This window comes from Salmo salar, chromosome ssa06 (genome assembly GCF_905237065.1).
Source record: "Salmo salar chromosome ssa06, Ssal_v3.1, whole genome shotgun sequence".
Classification (NCBI taxonomy): domain Eukaryota; kingdom Metazoa; phylum Chordata; class Actinopteri; order Salmoniformes; family Salmonidae; genus Salmo; species Salmo salar.
The window spans coordinates 24252501-24272043 of record NC_059447.1 but is presented as its reverse complement, the minus strand read 5'-3'; the positions used below and the strand labels follow the sequence as shown (position 1 = coordinate 24272043).

Sequence of the window (19543 nt, the reverse complement as noted above, 5' to 3'; positions counted from 1 at the left end):
CCAAACAAAGGTCTCTCCCTGGCGCACACTCGGGTTTAAAGGGTAACTACACCCCAAAATCGAAATGTCTTCCATTTTTCCCAGACCTCAAAAGTGGTCTCCTGATAGGCTTTAAACAATGTCGTGGACATAGAACATCCAAACGTGTTATATTTCTATTACAAAGGTGTACTTTTGAGGTTGAAAACCTGCAGAAACAGGGACAAACGGTCAACGGGGAAATGTAAACGGAGAAAAGGGGGGACTTTGGGGGAATCAGGCAAAACATTGAAGGGATTTTACTGGGCCCTAATGGACTACACACATTGACAGTCTCCTAGACTAAAAAGAAATGCTGAATGTACTGCCTACATTTTGAGGGAAACGCACCGTCCAATATTTGCTTTGATTTGATCAGGGCAGGGAAGCACTAACAAACTGCATTTAGTCCAATAAAAAGACACAATATTATTAGGGCCATAAATAAAAGGCAGTTGCTCTGCTCCATGCATGACACAAGAGAACCCTCAACCGGAGCAAAAAGCTTACAGCACCTGGTATTCCCAGGCGGTCTCCCATCCAAGTACTAACCAGGCCCGACCCTGCTTAGCTTCCGAGATCGGACGAGATCGGGCGTATTCAGGCTGGTATGGCCGTAAGCGAAGGGACGATTCTTGGTACACTATATAAAGTCAACGTGTCGCTCACTCATAAGAGACAGCGAAATGTCCACTTTGTGACACACTCTGAAAAAGCTCAAACCTTGCTTACAGTTCCAGGCCCTATATTTGACTCTTGTGGGCGGGGGGGATGAGAGGGCATATCCTATGTTGACACTTATGACAACTTCATAGACTAGGGCCCTAGAAAATACGGCTCGCCCACACGGAGTCACGGAATCCAGACATTAAACCGAAATTCAACAATATTCTAAAATGTATTGACCTAAGGAGGAAATCAATTAAATCCCTTCAACTTGTTAGAAAATGCATTCATTTGCCCAAGTGAATCATAAGACTTGAACAAAATGCATCAGCGATTCGTTTTTCCATGCAACTTTCAGGAACGGCACAGGACTGCCCAATTTCTGTGCGCATTCGTGCGGAGCGCGCGCGTGTCTACACTTTGTGTAGCCGTTAGCGATGAGGCTAATGATAACCTTCTTGTGGTAGAGAAGGAAAGGCTTCCCCCAAAACCTTCTCAATTAAATGTTAACTGCAAAGTAGCCTATGCCAGCCTGGCAGAATTATATCATGATTATTTGCGTCAATCCAGTGGCCATTTGTTTTGCAAACTCCGCAATCACATGAGCGCTACAGCAACACCGCTTAACCAAACAAAGGTCTCTCCCTGGCGCACACTCGGGTTTAAAGGGTAACTACACCCCAAAATCGAAATGTCTTCCATTTTTCCCAGACCTCAAAAGTGGTCTCCTGATAGGCTTTAAACAATGTCGTGGACATAGAACATCCAAACGTGTTATATTTCTATTACAAAGGTGTACTTTTGAGGTTGAAAACCTGCAGAAACAGGGACAAACGGTCAACGGGGAAATGTAAACGGAGAAAAGGGGGACTTTGGGGCGAATCAGGCAAAACATTGAAGGGATTTTACTGGGCCCTAATGGACTACACACATTGACAGTCTCCTAGACTAAAAAGAAATGCTGAATGTACTGCCTACATTTTGAGGGAAACGCACCGTCCAATATTTGCTTTGATTTGATCAGGGCAGGGAAGCACTAACAAACTGCATTTAGTCCAATAAAAAGACACAATATTATTAGGGCCATAAATAAAAGGCAGTTGCTCTGCTCCATGCATGACACAAGAGAACCCTCAACCGGAGCAAAAAGCTTACAGCACCTGGTATTCCCAGGCGGTCTCCCATCCAAGTACTAACCAGGCCCGACCCTGCTTAGCTTCCGAGATCGGACGAGATCGGGCGTATTCAGGCTGGTATGGCCGTAAGCGAAGGGACAATTCTTGGTACACTATATAAAGTCAACGTGTCGCTCACTCATAAGAGACAGCGAAATGTCCACTTTGTGACACACTCTGAAAGAGCTCAAACCTTGCTTACATTTCCACGCCCTATATTTGACTCTTGTGGGGGGGATAAGAGGGCATATCCTATGTTGACACTTATGACAACTTCATAGACTAGGGCCCTAGAAAATACGGCTCGCCCACACGGAGTCACGGAATCCAGACATTAAACCGAAATTCAACAATATTCTAAAATGTATTGACCTAAGGAGGAAATCAATTAAATCCCTTCAACTTGTTAGAAAATGCATTCATTTGCCCAAGTGAATCATAAGACTTGAACAAAATGCATCAGCGATTCGTTTTTCCATGCAACTTTCAGGAACGGCACAGGACTGCCCAATTTCTGTGCGCATTCGTGCGGAGCGCGCGCATGTCTACACTTTGTGTAGCCGTTAGCGATGAGGCTAATGATAACCTTCTTGTGGTAGAGAAGGAAAGGCTTCCCCCAAAACCTTCTCAATTAAATGTTAACTGCAAAGTAGCCTATGCCAGCCTGGCAGAATTATATCATGATTATTTGCGTCAATCCAGTGGCCATTTGTTTTGCAAACTCCGCAATCACATGAGCGCTACAGCAACACCGCTTAACCAAACAAAGGTCTCTCCCTGGCGCACACTCGGGTTTAAAGGGTAACTACACCCCAAAATCGAAATGTCTTCCATTTTTCCCAGACCTCAAAAGTGGTCTCCTGATAGGCTTTAAACAATGTCGTGGACATAGAACATCCAAACGTGTTATATTTCTATTACAAAGGTGTACTTTTGAGGTTGAAAACCTGCAGAAACAGGGACAAACGGTCAACGGGGAAATGTAAACGGAGAAAAGGGGGGACTTTGGGCGAATCAGGCAAAACATTGAAGGGATTTTACTGGGCCCTAATGGACTACACACATTGACAGTCTCCTAGACTAAAAGAAATGCTGAATGTACTGCCTACATTTTGAGGGAAACGCACCGTCCAATATTTGCTTTGATTTGATCAGGGCAGGGAAGCACTAACAAACTGCATTTAGTCCAATAAAAAGACACAATATTATTAGGGCCATAAATAAAAGGCAGTTGCTCTGCTCCATGCATGACACAAGAGAACCCTCAACCGGAGCAAAAAGCTTACAGCACCTGGTATTCCCAGGCGGTCTCCCATCCAAGTACTAACCAGGCCCGACCCTGCTTAGCTTCCGAGATCGGACGAGATCGGGCGTATTCAGGCTGGTATGGCCGTAAGCGAAGGGACAATTCTTGGTACACTATATAAAGTCAACGTGTCGCTCACTCATAAGAGACAGCGAAATGTCCACTTTGTGACACACTCTGAAAAAGCTCAAACCTTGCTTACAGTTCCAGGCCCTATATTTGACTCTTGTGGGCGGGGGGATGAGAGGGCATATCCTATGTTGACACTTATGACAACTTCATAGACTAGGGCCCTAGAAAATACGGCTCGCCCACACGGAGTCACGGAATCCAGACATTAAACCGAAATTCAACAATATTCTAAAATGTATTGACCTAAGGAGGAAATCAATTAAATCCCTTCAACTTGTTAGAAAATGCATTCATTTGCCCAAGTGAATCATAAGACTTGAACAAAATGCATCAGCGATTCGTTTTTCCATGCAACTTTCAGGAACGGCACAGGACTGCCCAATTTCTGTGCGCATTCGTGCGGAGCGCGCGCGTGTCTACACTTTGTGTAGCCGTTAGCGATGAGGCTAATGATAACCTTCTTGTGGTAGAGAAGGAAAGGCTTCCCCCAAAACCTTCTCAATTAAATGTTAACTGCAAAGTAGCCTATGCCAGCCTGGCAGAATTATATCATGATTATTTGCGTCAATCCAGTGGCCATTTGTTTTGCAAACTCCGCAATCACATGAGCGCTACAGCAACACCGCTTAACCAAACAAAGGTCTCTCCCTGGCGCACACTCGGGTTTAAAGGGTAACTACACCCCAAAATCGAAATGTCTTCCATTTTTCCCAGACCTCAAAAGTGGTCTCCTGATAGGCTTTAAACAATGTCGTGGACATAGAACATCCAAACGTGTTATATTTCTATTACAAAGGTGTACTTTTGAGGTTGAAAACCTGCAGAAACAGGGACAAACGGTCAACGGGGAAATGTAAACGGAGAAAAGGGGGACTTTGGGCGAATCAGGCAAAACATTGAAGGGATTTTACTGGGCCCTAATGGACTACACACATTGACAGTCTCCTAGACTAAAAAGAAATGCTGAATGTACTGCCTACATTTTGAGGGAAACGCACCGTCCAATATTTGCTTTGATTTGATCAGGGCAGGGAAGCACTAACAAACTGCATTTAGTCCAATAAAAAGACACAATATTATTAGGGCCATAAATAAAAGGCAGTTGCTCTGCTCCATGCATGACACAAGAGAACCCTCAACCGGAGCAAAAGCTTACAGCACCTGGTATTCCCAGGCGGTCTCCCATCCAAGTACTAACCAGGCCCGACCCTGCTTAGCTTCCGAGATCGGACGAGATCGGGCGTATTCAGGCTGGTATGGCCGTAAGCGAAGGGACAATTCTTGGTACACTATATAAAGTCAACGTGTCGCTCACTCATAAGAGACAGCGAAATGTCCACTTTGTGACACACTCTGAAAAAGCTCAAACCTTGCTTACATTTCCAGGCCCTATATTTGACTCTTGTGGGCGGGGGGATAAGAGGGCATATCCTATGTTGACACTTATGACAACTTCATAGACTAGGGCCCTAGAAAATACGGCTCGCCCACACGGAGTCACGGAATCCAGACATTAAACCGAAATTCAACAATATTCTAAAATGTATTGACCTAAGGAGGAAATCAATTAAATCCCTTCAACTTGTTAGAAAATGCATTCATTTGCCCAAGTGAATCATAAGACTTGAACAAAATGCATCAGCGATTCGTTTTTCCATGCAACTTTCAGGAACGGCACAGGACTGCCCAATTTCTGTGCGCATTCGTGCGGAGCGCGCGCGTGTCTACACTTTGTGTAGCCGTTAGCGATGAGGCTAATGATAACCTTCTTGTGGTAGAGAAGGAAAGGCTTCCCCCAAAACCTTCTCAATTAAATGTTAACTGCAAAGTAGCCTATGCCAGCCTGGCAGAATTATATCATGATTATTTGCGTCAATCCAGTGGCCATTTGTTTTGCAAACTCCGCAATCACATGAGCGCTACAGCAACACCGCTTAACCAAACAAAGGTCTCTCCCTGGCGCACACTCGGGTTTAAAGGGTAACTACACCCCAAAATCGAAATGTCTTCCATTTTTCCCAGACCTCAAAAGTGGTCTCCTGATAGGCTTTAAACAATGTCGTGGACATAGAACATCCAAACGTGTTATATTTCTATTACAAAGGTGTACTTTTGAGGTTGAAAACCTGCAGAAACAGGGACAAACGGTCAACGGGGAAATGTAAACGGAGAAAAGGGGGGACTTTGGGCGAATCAGGCAAAACATTGAAGGGATTTTACTGGGCCCTAATGGACTACACACATTGACAGTCTCCTAGACTAAAAAGAAATGCTGAATGTACTGCCTACATTTTGAGGGAAACGCACCGTCCAATATTTGCTTTGATTTGATCAGGGCAGGGAAGCACTAACAAACTGCATTTAGTCCAATAAAAAGACACAATATTATTAGGGCCATAAATAAAAGGCAGTTGCTCTGCTCCATGCATGACACAAGAGAACCCTCAACCGGAGCAAAAGCTTACAGCACCTGGTATTCCCAGGCGGTCTCCCATCCAAGTACTAACCAGGCCCGACCCTGCTTAGCTTCCGAGATCGGACGAGATCGGGCGTATTCAGGCTGGTATGGCCGTAAGCGAAGGGACAATTCTTGGTACACTATATAAAGTCAACGTGTCGCTCACTCATAAGAGACAGCGAAATGTCCACTTTGTGACACACTCTGAAAAAGCTCAAACCTTGCTTACATTTCCAGGCCCTATATTTGACTCTTGTGGGGGGGGAAGAGGGCATATCCTATGTTGACACTTATGACAACTTCATAGACTAGGGCCCTAGAAAATACGGCTCGCCCACACGGAGTCACGGAATCCAGACTTTAAACCGAAATTCAACAATATTCTAAAATGTATTGACCTAAGGAGGAAATCAATTAAATCCCTTCAACTTGTTAGAAAATGCATTCATTTGCCCAAGTGAATCATAAGACTTGAACAAAATGCATCAGCGATTCGTTTTTCCATGCAACTTTCAGGAACGGCACAGGACTGCCCAATTTCTGTGCGCATTCGTGCGGAGCGCGCGCGTGTCTACACTTTGTGTAGCCGTTAGCGATGAGGCTAATGATAACCTTCTTGTGGTAGAGAAGGAAAGGCTTCCCCCAAAACCTTCTCAATTAAATGTTAACTGCAAAGTAGCCTATGCCAGCCTGGCAGAATTATATCATGATTATTTGCGTCAATCCAGTGGCCATTTGTTTTGCAAACTCCGCAATCACATGAGCGCTACAGCAACACCGCTTAACCAAACAAAGGTCTCTCCCTGGCGCACACTCGGGTTTAAAGGGTAACTACACCCCAAAATCGAAATGTCTTCCATTTTTCCCAGACCTCAAAAGTGGTCTCCTGATAGGCTTTAAACAATGTCGTGGACATAGAACATCCAAACGTGTTATATTTCTATTACAAAGGTGTACTTTTGAGGTTGAAAACCTGCAGAAACAGGGACAAACGGTCAACGGGGAAATGTAAACGGAGAAAAGGGGGACTTTGGGCGAATCAGGCAAAACATTGAAGGGATTTTACTGGGCCCTAATGGACTACACACATTGACAGTCTCCTAGACTAAAAAGAAATGCTGAATGTACTGCCTACATTTTGAGGGAAACGCACCGTCCAATATTTGCTTTGATTTGATCAGGGCAGGGAAGCACTAACAAACTGCATTTAGTCCAATAAAAAGACACAATATTATTAGGGCCATAAATAAAAGGCAGTTGCTCTGCTCCATGCATGACACAAGAGAACCCTCTACCGGAGCAAAAAGCTTACAGCACCTGGTATTCCCAGGCGGTCTCCCATCCAAGTACTAACCAGGCCCGACCCTGCTTAGCTTCCGAGATCGGACGAGATCGGGCGTATTCAGGCTGGTATGGCCGTAAGCGAAGGGACAATTCTTGGTACACTATATAAAGTCAACGTGTCGCTCACTCATAAGAGACAGCGAAATGTCCACTTTGTGACACACTCTGAAAAAGCTCAAACCTTGCTTACATTTCCAGGCCCTATATTTGACTCTTGTGGGGGGGGATGAGAGGGCATATCCTATGTTGACACTTATGACAACTTCATAGACTAGGGCCCTAGAAAATACGGCTCGCCCACACGGAGTCACGGAATCCAGACATTAAACCGAAATTCAACAATATTCTAAAATGTATTGACCTAAGGAGGAAATCAATTAAATCCCTTCAACTTGTTAGAAAATGCATTCATTTGCCCAAGTGAATCATAAGACTTGAACAAAATGCATCAGCGATTCGTTTTTCCATGCAACTTTCAGGAACGGCACAGGACTGCCCAATTTCTGTGCGCATTCGTGCGGAGCGCGCGCGTGTCTACACTTTGTGTAGCCGTTAGCGATGAGGCTAATGATAACCTTCTTGTGGTAGAGAAGGAAAGGCTTCCCCCAAAACCTTCTCAATTAAATGTTAACTGCAAAGTAGCCTATGCCAGCCTGGCAGAATTATATCATGATTATTTGCGTCAATCCAGTGGCCATTTGTTTTGCAAACTCCGCAATCACATGAGCGCTACAGCAACACCGCTTAACCAAACAAAGGTCTCTCCCTGGCGCACACTCGGGTTTAAAGGGTAACTACACCCCAAAATCGAAATGTCTTCCATTTTTCCCAGACCTCAAAAGTGGTCTCCTGATAGGCTTTAAACAATGTCGTGGACATAGAACATCCAAACGTGTTATATTTCTATTACAAAGGTGTACTTTTGAGGTTGAAAACCTGCAGAAACAGGGACAAACGGTCAACGGGGAAATGTAAACGGAGAAAAGGGGGACTTTGGGGGAATCAGGCAAAACATTGAAGGGATTTTACTGGGCCCTAATGGACTACACACATTGACAGTCTCCTAGACTAAAAGAAATGCTGAATGTACTGCCTACATTTTGAGGGAAACGCACCGTCCAATATTTGCTTTGATTTGATCAGGGCAGGGAAGCACTAACAAACTGCATTTAGTCCAATAAAAAGACACAATATTATTAGGGCCATAAATAAAAGGCAGTTGCTCTGCTCCATGCATGACACAAGAGAACCCTCAACCGGAGCAAAAAGCTTACAGCACCTGGTATTCCCAGGCGGTCTCCCATCCAAGTACTAACCAGGCCCGACCCTGCTTAGCTTCCGAGATCGGACGAGATCGGGCGTATTCAGGCTGGTATGGCCGTAAGCGAAGGGACAATTCTTGGTACACTATATAAAGTCAACGTGTCGCTCACTCATAAGAGACAGCGAAATGTCCACTTTGTGACACACTCTGAAAAAGCTCAAACCTTGCTTACATTTCCAGGCCCTATATTTGACTCTTGTGGGGGGGGATAAGAGGGCATATCCTATGTTGACACTTATGACAACTTCATAGACTAGGGCCCTAGAAAATACGGCTCGCCCACACGGAGTCACGGAATCCAGACATTAAACCGAAATTCAACAATATTCTAAAATGTATTGACCTAAGGAGGAAATCAATTAAATCCCTTCAACTTGTTAGAAAATGCATTCATTTGCCCAAGTGAATCATAAGACTTGAACAAAATGCATCAGCGATTCGTTTTTCCATGCAACTTTCAGGAACGGCACAGGACTGCCCAATTTCTGTGCGCATTCGTGCGGAGCGCGCGCGTGTCTACACTTTGTGTAGCCGTTAGCGATGAGGCTAATGATAACCTTCTTGTGGTAGAGAAGGAAAGGCTTCCCCAAAACCTTCTCAATTAAATGTTAACTGCAAAGTAGCCTATGCCAGCCTGGCAGAATTATATCATGATTATTTGCGTCAATCCAGTGGCCATTTGTTTTGCAAACTCCGCAATCACATGAGCGCTACAGCAACACCGCTTAACCAAACAAAGGTCTCTCCCTGGCGCACACTCGGGTTTAAAGGGTAACTACACCCCAAAATCGAAATGTCTTCCATTTTTCCCAGACCTCAAAAGTGGTCTCCTGATAGGCTTTAAACAATGTCGTGGACATAGAACATCCAAACGTGTTATATTTCTATTACAAAGGTGTACTTTTGAGGTTGAAAACCTGCAGAAACAGGGACAAACGGTCAACGGGGAAATGTAAACGGAGAAAAGGGGGGACTTTGGGCGAATCAGGCAAAACATTGAAGGGATTTTACTGGGCCCTAATGGACTACACACATTGACAGTCTCCTAGACTAAAAAGAAATGCTGAATGTACTGCCTACATTTTGAGGGAAACGCACCGTCCAATATTTGCTTTGATTTGATCAGGGCAGGGAAGCACTAACAAACTGCATTTAGTCCAATAAAAAGACACAATATTATTAGGGCCATAAATAAAAGGCAGTTGCTCTGCTCCATGCATGACACAAGAGAACCCTCAACCGGAGCAAAAAGCTTACAGCACCTGGTATTCCCAGGCGGTCTCCCATCCAAGTACTAACCAGGCCCGACCCTGCTTAGCTTCCGAGATCGGACGAGATCGGGCGTATTCAGGCTGGTATGGCCGTAAGCGAAGGGACAATTCTTGGTACACTATATAAAGTCAACGTGTCGCTCACTCATAAGAGACAGCGAAATGTCCACTTTGTGACACACTCTGAAAAAGCTCAAACCTTGCTTACATTTCCAGGCCCTATATTTGACTCTTGTGGGGGGGGATAAGAGGGCATATCCTATGTTGACACTTATGACAACTTCATAGACTAGGGCCCTAGAAAATACGGCTCGCCCACACGGAGTCACGGAATCCAGACATTAAACCGAAATTCAACAATATTCTAAAATGTATTGACCTAAGGAGGAAATCAATTAAATCCCTTCAACTTGTTAGAAAATGCATTCATTTGCCCAAGTGAATCATAAGACTTGAACAAAATGCATCAGCGATTCGTTTTTCCATGCAACTTTCAGGAACGGCACAGGACTGCCCAATTTCTGTGCGCATTCGTGCGGAGCGCGCGCGTGTCTACACTTTGTGTAGCCGTTAGCGATGAGGCTAATGATAACCTTCTTGTGGTAGAGAAGGAAAGGCTTCCCCAAAACCTTCTCAATTAAATGTTAACTGCAAAGTAGCCTATGCCAGCCTGGCAGAATTATATCATGATTATTTGCGTCAATCCAGTGGCCATTTGTTTTGCAAACTCCGCAATCACATGAGCGCTACAGCAACACCGCTTAACCAAACAAAGGTCTCTCCCTGGCGCACACTCGGGTTTAAAGGGTAACTACACCCCAAAATCGAAATGTCTTCCATTTTTCCCAGACCTCAAAAGTGGTCTCCTGATAGGCTTTAAACAATGTCGTGGACATAGAACATCCAAACGTGTTATATTTCTATTACAAAGGTGTACTTTTGAGGTTGAAAACCTGCAGAAACAGGGACAAACGGTCAACGGGGAAATGTAAACGGAGAAAAGGGGGACTTTGGGCGAATCAGGCAAAACATTGAAGGGATTTTACTGGGCCCTAATGGACTACACACATTGACAGTCTCCTAGACTAAAAAGAAATGCTGAATGTACTGCCTACATTTTGAGGGAAACGCACCGTCCAATATTTGCTTTGATTTGATCAGGGCAGGGAAGCACTAACAAACTGCATTTAGTCCAATAAAAAGACACAATATTATTAGGGCCATAAATAAAAGGCAGTTGCTCTGCTCCATGCATGACACAAGAGAACCCTCAACCGGAGCAAAAAGCTTACAGCACCTGGTATTCCCAGGCGGTCTCCCATCCAAGTACTAACCAGGCCCGACCCTGCTTAGCTTCCGAGATCGGACGAGATCGGGCGTATTCAGGCTGGTATGGCCGTAAGCGAAGGGACAATTCTTGGTACACTATATAAAGTCAACGTGTCGCTCACTCATAAGAGACAGCGAAATGTCCACTTTGTGACACACTCTGAAAAAGCTCAAACCTTGCTTACAGTTCCAGGCCCTATATTTGACTCTTGTGGGCGGGGGGGAAGAGGGCATATCCTATGTTGACACTTATGACAACTTCATAGACTAGGGCCCTAGAAAATACGGCTCGCCCACACGGAGTCACGGAATCCAGACATTAAACCGAAATTCAACAATATTCTAAAATGTATTGACCTAAGGAGGAAATCAATTAAATCCCTTCAACTTGTTAGAAAATGCATTCATTTGCCCAAGTGAATCATAAGACTTGAACAAAATGCATCAGCGATTCGTTTTTCCATGCAACTTTCAGGAACGGCACAGGACTGCCCAATTTCTGTGCGCATTCGTGCGGAGCGCGCGCGTGTCTACACTTTGTGTAGCCGTTAGCGATGAGGCTAATGATAACCTTCTTGTGGTAGAGAAGGAAAGGCTTCCCCCAAAACCTTCTCAATTAAATGTTAACTGCAAAGTAGCCTATGCCAGCCTGGCAGAATTATATCATGATTATTTGCGTCAATCCAGTGGCCATTTGTTTTGCAAACTCCGCAATCACATGAGCGCTACAGCAACACCGCTTAACCAAACAAAGGTCTCTCCCTGGCGCACACTCGGGTTTAAAGGGTAACTACACCCCAAAATCGAAATGTCTTCCATTTTTCCCAGACCTCAAAAGTGGTCTCCTGATAGGCTTTAAACAATGTCGTGGACATAGAACATCCAAACGTGTTATATTTCTATTACAAAGGTGTACTTTTGAGGTTGAAAACCTGCAGAAACAGGGACAAACGGTCAACGGGGAAATGTAAACGGAGAAAAGGGGGACTTTGGGCGAATCAGGCAAAACATTGAAGGGATTTTACTGGGCCCTAATGGACTACACACATTGACAGTCTCCTAGACTAAAAAGAAATGCTGAATGTACTGCCTACATTTTGAGGGAAACGCACCGTCCAATATTTGCTTTGATTTGATCAGGGCAGGGAAGCACTAACAAACTGCATTTAGTCCAATAAAAAGACACAATATTATTAGGGCCATAAATAAAAGGCAGTTGCTCTGCTCCATGCATGACACAAGAGAACCCTCAACCGGAGCAAAAAGCTTACAGCACCTGGTATTCCCAGGCGGTCTCCCATCCAAGTACTAACCAGGCCCGACCCTGCTTAGCTTCCGAGATCGGACGAGATCGGGCGTATTCAGGCTGGTATGGCCGTAAGCGAAGGGACAATTCTTGGTACACTATATAAAGTCAACGTGTCGCTCACTCATAAGAGACAGCGAAATGTCCACTTTGTGACACACTCTGAAAAAGCTCAAACCTTGCTTACATTTCCACGCCCTATATTTGACTCTTGTGGGCGGGGGGAGAGAGGGCATATCCTATGTTGACACTTATGACAACTTCATAGACTAGGGCCCTAGAAAATACGGCTCGCCCACACGGAGTCACGGAATCCAGACATTAAACCGAAATTCAACAATATTCTAAAATGTATTGACCTAAGGAGGAAATCAATTAAATCCCTTCAACTTGTTAGAAAATGCATTCATTTGCCCAAGTGAATCATAAGACTTGAACAAAATGCATCAGCGATTCGTTTTTCCATGCAACTTTCAGGAACGGCACAGGACTGCCCAATTTCTGTGCGCATTCGTGCGGAGCGCGCGCGTGTCTACACTTTGTGTAGCCGTTAGCGATGAGGCTAATGATAACCTTCTTGTGGTAGAGAAGGAAAGGCTTCCCCCAAAACCTTCTCAATTAAATGTTAACTGCAAAGTAGCCTATGCCAGCCTGGCAGAATTATATCATGATTATTTGCGTCAATCCAGTGGCCATTTGTTTTGCAAACTCCGCAATCACATGAGCGCTACAGCAACACCGCTTAACCAAACAAAGGTCTCTCCCTGGCGCACACTCGGGTTTAAAGGGTAACTACACCCCAAAATCGAAATGTCTTCCATTTTTCCCAGACCTCAAAAGTGGTCTCCTGATAGGCTTTAAACAATGTCGTGGACATAGAACATCCAAACGTGTTATATTTCTATTACAAAGGTGTACTTTTGAGGTTGAAAACCTGCAGAAACAGGGACAAACGGTCAACGGGGAAATGTAAACGGAGAAAAGGGGGACTTTGGGCGAATCAGGCAAAACATTGAAGGGATTTTACTGGGCCCTAATGGACTACACACATTGACAGTCTCCTAGACTAAAAAGAAATGCTGAATGTACTGCCTACATTTTGAGGGAAACGCACCGTCCAATATTTGCTTTGATTTGATCAGGGCAGGGAAGCACTAACAAACTGCATTTAGTCCAATAAAAAGACACAATATTATTAGGGCCATAAATAAAAGGCAGTTGCTCTGCTCCATGCATGACACAAGAGAACCCTCAACCGGAGCAAAAGCTTACAGCACCTGGTATTCCCAGGCGGTCTCCCATCCAAGTACTAACCAGGCCCGACCCTGCTTAGCTTCCGAGATCGGACGAGATCGGGCGTATTCAGGCTGGTATGGCCGTAAGCGAAGGGACAATTCTTGGTACACTATATAAAGTCAACGTGTCGCTCACTCATAAGAGACAGCGAAATGTCCACTTTGTGACACACTCTGAAAAAGCTCAAACCTTGCTTACAGTTCCAGGCCCTATATTTGACTCTTGTGGGGGGGGATAAGAGGGCATATCCTATGTTGACACTTATGACAACTTCATAGACTAGGGCCCTAGAAAATACGGCTCGCCCACACGGAGTCACGGAATCCAGACATTAAACCGAAATTCAACAATATTCTAAAATGTATTGACCTAAGGAGGAAATCAATTAAATCCCTTCAACTTGTTAGAAAATGCATTCATTTGCCCAAGTGAATCATAAGACTTGAACAAAATGCATCAGCGATTCGTTTTTCCATGCAACTTTCAGGAACGGCACAGGACTGCCCAATTTCTGTGCGCATTCGTGCGGAGCGCGCGTGTCTACACTTTGTGTAGCCGTTAGCGATGAGGCTAATGATAACCTTCTTGTGGTAGAGAAGGAAAGGCTTCCCCAAAACCTTCTCAATTAAATGTTAACTGCAAAGTAGCCTATGCCAGCCTGGCAGAATTATATCATGATTATTTGCGTCAATCCAGTGGCCATTTGTTTTGCAAACTCCGCAATCACATGAGCGCTACAGCAACACCGCTTAACCAAACAAAGGTCTCTCCCTGGCGCACACTCGGGTTTAAAGGGTAACTACACCCCAAAATCGAAATGTCTTCCATTTTTCCCAGACCTCAAAAGTGGTCTCCTGATAGGCTTTAAACAATGTCGTGGACATAGAACATCCAAACGTGTTATATTTCTATTACAAAGGTGTACTTTTGAGGTTGAAAACCTGCAGAAACAGGGACAAACGGTCAACGGGGAAATGTAAACGGAGAAAAGGGGGACTTTGGGCGAATCAGGCAAAACATTGAAGGGATTTTACTGGGCCCTAATGGACTACACACATTGACAGTCTCCTAGACTAAAAGAAATGCTGAATGTACTGCCTACATTTTGAGGGAAACGCACCGTCCAATATTTGCTTTGATTTGATCAGGGCAGGGAAGCACTAACAAACTGCATTTAGTCCAATAAAAAGACACAATATTATTAGGGCCATAAATAAAAGGCAGTTGCTCTGCTCCATGCATGACACAAGAGAACCCTCTACCGGAGCAAAAAGCTTACAGCACCTGGTATTCCCAGGCGGTCTCCCATCCAAGTACTAACCAGGCCCGACCCTGCTTAGCTTCCGAGATCGGACGAGATCGGGCGTATTCAGGCTGGTATGGCCGTAAGTGAAGTGACAGTTCTTGGTACACTATATAAAGTCAACGTGTCGCTCACTCATAAGAGACAGCGAAATGTCCACTTTGTGACACACTCTGAAAAAGCTCAAACCTTGCTTACAGTTCCAGGCCCTATATTTGACTCTTGTGGGGGGGGAGAAGAGGGCATATCCTATGTTGACACTTATGACAACTTCATAGACTAGGGCCCTAGAAAATACGGCTCGCCCACACGGAGTCACGGAATCCAGACATTAAACCGAAATTCAACAATATTCTAAAATGTATTGACCTAAGGAGGAAATCAATTAAATCCCTTCAACTTGTTAGAAAATGCATTCATTTGCCCAAGTGAATCATAAGACTTGAACAAAATGCATCAGCGATTCGTTTTTCCATGCAACTTTCAGGAACGGCACAGGACTGCCCAATTTCTGTGCGCATTCGTGCGGAGCGCGCGCGTGTCTACACTTTGTGTAGCCGTTAGCGATGAGGCTAATGATAACCTTCTTGTGGTAGAGAAGGAAAGGCTTCCCCCAAAACCTTCTCAATTAAATGTTAACTGCAAAGTAGCCTATGCCAGCCTGGCAGAATTATATCATGATTATTTGCGTCAATCCAGTGGCCATTTGTTTTGCAAACTCCGCAATCACATGAGCGCTACAGCAACACCGCTTAACCAAACAAAGGTCTCTCCCTGGCGCACACTCGGGTTTAAAGGGTAACTACACCCCAAAATCGAAATGTCTTCCATTTTTCCCAGACCTCAAAAGTGGTCTCCTGATAGGCTTTAAACAATGTCGTGGACATAGAACATCCAAACGTGTTATATTTCTATTACAAAGGTGTACTTTTGAGGTTGAAAACCTGCAGAAACAGGGACAAACGGTCAACGGGGAAATGTAAACGGAGAAAAGGGGGGACTTTGGGCGAATCAGGCAAAACATTGAAGGGATTTTACTGGGCCCTAATGGACTACACACATTGACAGTCTCCTAGACTAAAAAGAAATGCTGAATGTACTGCCTACATTTTGAGGGAAACGCACCGTCCAATATTTGCTTTGATTTGATCAGGGCAGGGAAGCACTAACAAACTGCATTTAGTCCAATAAAAAGACACAATATTATTAGGGCCATAAATAAAAGGCAGTTGCTCTGCTCCATGCATGACACAAGAGAACCCTCAACCGGAGCAAAAAGCTTACAGCACCTGGTATTCCCAGGCGGTCTCCCATCCAAGTACTAACCAGGCCCGACCCTGCTTAGCTTCCGAGATCGGACGAGATCGGGCGTATTCAGGCTGGTATGGCCGTAAGCGAAGGGACAATTCTTGGTACACTATATAAAGTCAACGTGTCGCTCACTCATAAGAGACAGCGAAATGTCCACTTTGTGACACACTCTGAAAAAAGCTCAAACCTTGCTTACATTTCCAGGCCCTATATTTGACTCTTGTGGGGGGGATAAGAGGGCATATCCTATGTTGACACTTATGACAACTTCATAGACTAGGGCCCTAGAAAATACGGCTCGCCCACACGGAGTCACGGAATCCAGACATTAAACCGAAATTCAACAATATTCTAAAATGTATTGACCTAAGGAGGAAATCAATTAAATCCCTTCAACTTGTTAGAAAATGCATTCATTTGCCCAAGTGAATCATAAGACTTGAACAAAATGCATCAGCGATTCGTTTTTCCATGCAACTTTCAGGAACGGCACAGGACTGCCCAATTTCTGTGCGCATTCGTGCGGAGCGCGCGCGTGTCTACACTTTGTGTAGCCGTTAGCGATGAGGCTAATGATAACCTTCTTGTGGTAGAGAAGGAAAGGCTTCCCCCAAAACCTTCTCAATTAAATGTTAACTGCAAAGTAGCCTATGCCAGCCTGGCAGAATTATATCATGATTATTTGCGTCAATCCAGTGGCCATTTGTTTTGCAAACTCCGCAATCACATGAGCGCTACAGCAACACCGCTTAACCAAACAAAGGTCTCTCCCTGGCGCACACTCGGGTTTAAAGGGTAACTACACCCCAAAATCGAAATGTCTTCCATTTTTCCCAGACCTCAAAAGTGGTCTCCTGATAGGCTTTAAACAATGTCGTGGACATAGAACATCCAAACGTGTTATATTTCTATTACAAAGGTGTACTTTTGAGGTTGAAAACCTGCAGAAACAGGGACAAACGGTCAACGGGGAAATGTAAACGGAGAAAAGGGGGACTTTGGGCGAATCAGGCAAAACATTGAAGGGATTTTACTGGGCCCTAATGGACTACACACATTGACAGTCTCCTAGACTAAAAAGAAATGCTGAATGTACTGCCTACATTTTGAGGGAAACGCACCGTCCAATATTTGCTTTGATTTGATCAGGGCAGGGAAGCACTAACAAACTGCATTTAGTCCAATAAAAAGACACAATATTATTAGGGCCATAAATAAAAGGCAGTTGCTCTGCTCCATGCATGACACAAGAGAACCCTCTACCGGAGCAAAAGCTTACAGCACCTGGTATTCCCAGGCGGTCTCCCATCCAAGTACTAACCAGGCCCGACCCTGCTTAGCTTCCGAGATCGGACGAGATCGGGCGTATTCAGGCTGGTATGGCCGTAAGCGAAGTGACGGTTCTTGGTACACTATATAAAGTCAACGTGTCGCTCACTCATAAGAGACAGCGAAATGTCCACTTTGTGACACACTCTGAAAAAGCTCAAACCTTGCTTACATTTCCACGCCCTATATTTGACTCTTGTGGGCGGGGGGGAGAGAGGGCATATCCTATGTTGACACTTATGACAACTTCATAGACTAGGGCCCTAGAAAATACGGCTCGCCCACACGGAGTCACGGAATCCAGACATTAAACCGAAATTCAACAATATTCTAAAATGTATTGACCTAAGGAGGAAATCAATTAAATCCCTTCAACTTGTTAGAAAATGCATTCATTTGCCCAAGTGAATCATAAGACTTGAACAAAATGCATCAGCGATTCGTTTTTCCATGCAACTTTCAGGAACGGCACAGGACTGCCCAATTTCTGTGCGCATTCGTGCGGAGCGCGCGCATGTCTACACTTTGTGTAGCCGTTAGCGATGAGGCTAATGATAACCTTCTTGTGGTAGAGAAGGAAAGGCTTCCCCCAAAACCTTCTCAATTAAATGTTAACTGCAAAGTAGCCTATGCCAGCCTGGCAGAATTATATCATGATTATTTGCGTCAATCCAGTGGCCATTTGTTTTGCAAACTCCGCAATCACATGAGCGCTACAGCAACACCGCTTAACCAAACAAAGGTCTCTCCCTGGCGCACACTCGGGTTTAAAGGGTAACTACACCCCAAAATCGAAATGTCTTCCATTTTTCCCAGACCTCAAAAGTGGTCTCCTGATAGGCTTTAAACAATGTCGTGGACATAGAACATCCAAACGTGTTATATTTCTATTACAAAGGTGTACTTTTGAGGTTGAAAACCTGCAGAAACAGGGACAAACGGTCAACGGGGAAATGTAAACGGAGAAAAGGGGGGACTTTGGGGGAATCAGGCAAAACATTGAAGGGATTTTACTGGGCCCTAATGGACTACACACATTGACAGTCTCCTAGACTAAAAAGAAATGCTGAATGTACTGCCTACATTTTGAGGGAAACGCACCGTCCAATATTTGCTTTGATTTGATCAGGGCAGGGAAGCACTAACAAACTGCATTTAGTCCAATAAAAAGACACAATATTATTAGGGCCATAAATAAAAGGCAGTTGCTCTGCTCCATGCATGACACAAGAGAACCCTCAACCGGAGCAAAAGCTTACAGCACCTGGTATTCCCAGGCGGTCTCCCATCCAAGTACTAACCAGGCCCGACCCTGCTTAGCTTCCGAGATCGGACGAGATCGGGCGTATTCAGGCTGGTATGGCCGTAAGCGAAGGGACGATTCTTGGTACACTATATAAAGTCAACGTGTCGCTCACTCATAAGAGACAGCGAAATGTCCACTTTGTGACACACTCTGAAAAAGCTCAAACCTTGCTTACAGTTCCAGGCCCTATATTTGACTCTTGTGGGGGGGGGAAGAGGGCATATCCTATGTTGACACTTATGACAACTTCATAGACTAGGGCCCTAGAAAATACGGCTCGCCCACACGGAGTCACGGAATCCAGACATTAAACCGAAATTCAACAATATTCTAAAATGTATTGACCTAAGGAGGAAATCAATTAAATCCCTTCAACTTGTTAGAAAATGCATTCATTTGCCCAAGTGAATCATAAGACTTGAACAAAATGCATCAGCGATTCGTTTTTCCATGCAACTTTCAGGAACGGCACAGGACTGCCCAATTTCTGTGCGCATTCGTGCGGAGCGCGCGCATGTCTACACTTTGTGTAGCCGTTAGCGATGAGGCTAATGATAACCTTCTTGTGGTAGAGAAGGAAAGGCTTCCCCCAAAACCTTCTCAATTAAATGTTAACTGCAAAGTAGCCTATGCCAGCCTGGCAGAATTATATCATGATTATTTGCGTCA

General features: G+C 44.6%; 15 non-coding genes across 15 annotated transcripts; all 15 read right to left on the bottom strand.

Annotated features, from left to right (window-relative positions):
* Positions 1-521: 521 nt before the first annotated feature.
* LOC123743638 (5S ribosomal RNA) lies at positions 522-640 on the bottom strand. Its single transcript, XR_006770494.1, has one exon. It is a non-coding gene; the product is annotated as a 5S ribosomal RNA (ribosomal RNA).
* A 1192-nt stretch (positions 641-1832) lies between these two features.
* Positions 1833-1951, bottom strand: LOC123743637 (5S ribosomal RNA). The gene has a single exon (XR_006770493.1). It is a non-coding gene; the product is annotated as a 5S ribosomal RNA (ribosomal RNA).
* Positions 1952-3138: 1187 nt separating this feature from the next.
* LOC123743628 (5S ribosomal RNA) lies at positions 3139-3257 on the bottom strand. The gene has a single exon (XR_006770484.1). It is a non-coding gene; the product is annotated as a 5S ribosomal RNA (ribosomal RNA).
* Positions 3258-4446: 1189 nt separating this feature from the next.
* On the bottom strand, positions 4447-4565 carry LOC123743618 (5S ribosomal RNA). Its single transcript, XR_006770474.1, has one exon. It is a non-coding gene; the product is annotated as a 5S ribosomal RNA (ribosomal RNA).
* Positions 4566-5755: 1190 nt separating this feature from the next.
* LOC123743607 (5S ribosomal RNA) lies at positions 5756-5874 on the bottom strand. The gene has a single exon (XR_006770463.1). It is a non-coding gene; the product is annotated as a 5S ribosomal RNA (ribosomal RNA).
* A 1186-nt stretch (positions 5875-7060) lies between these two features.
* On the bottom strand, positions 7061-7179 carry LOC123743596 (5S ribosomal RNA). The gene has a single exon (XR_006770452.1). It is a non-coding gene; the product is annotated as a 5S ribosomal RNA (ribosomal RNA).
* Positions 7180-8366: 1187 nt separating this feature from the next.
* On the bottom strand, positions 8367-8485 carry LOC123743585 (5S ribosomal RNA). The gene has a single exon (XR_006770441.1). It is a non-coding gene; the product is annotated as a 5S ribosomal RNA (ribosomal RNA).
* A 1188-nt stretch (positions 8486-9673) lies between these two features.
* On the bottom strand, positions 9674-9792 carry LOC123743582 (5S ribosomal RNA). The gene has a single exon (XR_006770438.1). It is a non-coding gene; the product is annotated as a 5S ribosomal RNA (ribosomal RNA).
* Positions 9793-10979: 1187 nt separating this feature from the next.
* Positions 10980-11098, bottom strand: LOC123743572 (5S ribosomal RNA). Its single transcript, XR_006770428.1, has one exon. It is a non-coding gene; the product is annotated as a 5S ribosomal RNA (ribosomal RNA).
* Positions 11099-12287: 1189 nt separating this feature from the next.
* Positions 12288-12406, bottom strand: LOC123743673 (5S ribosomal RNA). The gene has a single exon (XR_006770529.1). It is a non-coding gene; the product is annotated as a 5S ribosomal RNA (ribosomal RNA).
* A 1188-nt stretch (positions 12407-13594) lies between these two features.
* On the bottom strand, positions 13595-13713 carry LOC123743662 (5S ribosomal RNA). Its single transcript, XR_006770518.1, has one exon. It is a non-coding gene; the product is annotated as a 5S ribosomal RNA (ribosomal RNA).
* Positions 13714-14897: 1184 nt separating this feature from the next.
* On the bottom strand, positions 14898-15016 carry LOC123743575 (5S ribosomal RNA). Its single transcript, XR_006770431.1, has one exon. It is a non-coding gene; the product is annotated as a 5S ribosomal RNA (ribosomal RNA).
* A 1189-nt stretch (positions 15017-16205) lies between these two features.
* Positions 16206-16324, bottom strand: LOC123743651 (5S ribosomal RNA). The gene has a single exon (XR_006770507.1). It is a non-coding gene; the product is annotated as a 5S ribosomal RNA (ribosomal RNA).
* Positions 16325-17511: 1187 nt separating this feature from the next.
* Positions 17512-17630, bottom strand: LOC123743640 (5S ribosomal RNA). Its single transcript, XR_006770496.1, has one exon. It is a non-coding gene; the product is annotated as a 5S ribosomal RNA (ribosomal RNA).
* A 1190-nt stretch (positions 17631-18820) lies between these two features.
* LOC123743566 (5S ribosomal RNA) lies at positions 18821-18939 on the bottom strand. Its single transcript, XR_006770422.1, has one exon. It is a non-coding gene; the product is annotated as a 5S ribosomal RNA (ribosomal RNA).
* Between the last annotated feature and the right edge of the window lie 604 nt (positions 18940-19543).